At 21.4% G+C, this 1,654-nt stretch overlaps 1 non-coding gene across 1 annotated transcript; it reads right to left on the bottom strand.

Moving 5' to 3' along the window:
- Positions 1 to 475: 475 nt before the first annotated feature.
- On the bottom strand, positions 476 to 557 carry EHI_066870. Its single transcript has one exon. It is a non-coding gene; the product is annotated as a tRNA-Leu (tRNA).
- Between the last annotated feature and the right edge of the window lie 1,097 nt (positions 558 to 1,654).

The raw sequence follows: 1,654 nt of genomic DNA, 5'->3' as shown, positions 1-1,654 counted from the left end.
TTATAAAAATGAATAATAAATAACCACCTTTAACAAATAATAGAAAGACAGTGTATTGAATTAGTCATGTTGTACTATTATTTTTTCATTATATAATATTTAATTTATTCTTTTATTATTCTTTTTGTGTTATTTCATTTTATTATTTGATATTTATCATTGAAAACAATATTATTTAAATTAATAATACAATTATTTTCTATTGAATATTACAACACAATTAGTTGGTTATTCTCTTCATTTTTATTTTGACTTTCTTGTTTATTTCAATTTATATCTATTCATGTCATTTCTTTCATATATATCAATTATATTCATTAATTTTTATTCTTGTTTCAATTCTTGTTTCTTGTTGTTAATCAATTATTTATTATTACATCATTTGACAATAAAATGAGTATTATCCATTTTCTATTATGTTTAAATAAAAATAAAAATTTTTAGAATAACCTTCTAATTTTAATAAAAATAAAAATGCACGAAGTGGGGTTTGATCCCACGCATCTTTCGATATCCGCGCCTAAAGCGGACGCCTTAGACCACTCGGCCATTCGTGCTTTTCCTTTATATTACTTTTTATTCTCTTATTAGTCTTTTTCTTCTTTTAACTCTTTCATATCCATGTTGTGTCTTATTCCTTTGAATATTATGTTTTGATATTTTCTTTATCATCATATCATTTTATAGTATGTTCACTGTTTAACTCAATTTCTTTATTTCATAGTTTTTGTTCTTATTGTGATTTAAGTGTGTTAATGTGTTTTATTTGTGTTTTGATAAATTGAACTTTGTTAAATAAAAAGATGAAATGAATAAGACATATCATTATTAAATTATAATATTTCATAGTTAATACAACAATCTGTGTTTATTAGACATATCATTGGATGACATATTACATTTTGTCATTGTTCTGAATATCAGTCAATTGTTCTTCTTATAAAGAATTACACTCATTTATTTTTTTATAAAACATAGACAAGTCATTAATTATTTATAAGAATATGTCTATGATAATAATCACCTTCAATAAATGTTAGTAAACTATGAAGTGTATTTCAATTGTTTTTTAGTTTTTTTTTATTTTTTGTTTTTTCAAACTTTTTTTTAAAAATTGTTTATCTTTTTGATGGTTGTTCTTCTAAATAATACTAGATTTCATGTATTATTCATATACGTTTGAATGACGTTTTGATAGATTTTCAGTTTCATGTATGGTTATAATTGTGTTTTGTTTCATTAATTGAGTCTCATTCTTCATATAAAATATGGTTAATGATTCTAAAACTGTGTGAGTGTAACTCATTGATTATTTCATAATTTTCTTGATGTTTCATATTATTTTGTGTAATTAAAAATTATTTCAATTAAAATATGATTGTTAAATGATTATTTTTAATGATTCTATATATCATAATTCACATATGAAAGAATAAGAATAATATCATAAAGTCAATTTCTATTTGAAAAGAAATAATAATTCTATTTTGTGGTAATTTTCCATTTTAATTGTTATGAGTATTTAAAGAAAGAGAAGAAAATGGATAATTAATAGAGAATAGAATACAGTGTTAAGACTATTGTTGAATAGAACATATGATAATAACATGGGTGTTCATTATCAGCAAGTACTTTTTGAACATTTACCTATGTT

The sequence above is a fragment of the Entamoeba histolytica genome, genomic scaffold, assembly GCF_000208925.1.
Source record: "Entamoeba histolytica HM-1:IMSS scf_1104750517301 genomic scaffold, whole genome shotgun sequence".
Lineage (NCBI taxonomy): Eukaryota > Evosea > Mastigamoebida > Endamoebidae > Entamoeba > Entamoeba histolytica.
Note: the sequence above shows the minus strand (reverse complement) of the source record. Positions and strands in the feature narration are given on the sequence as shown.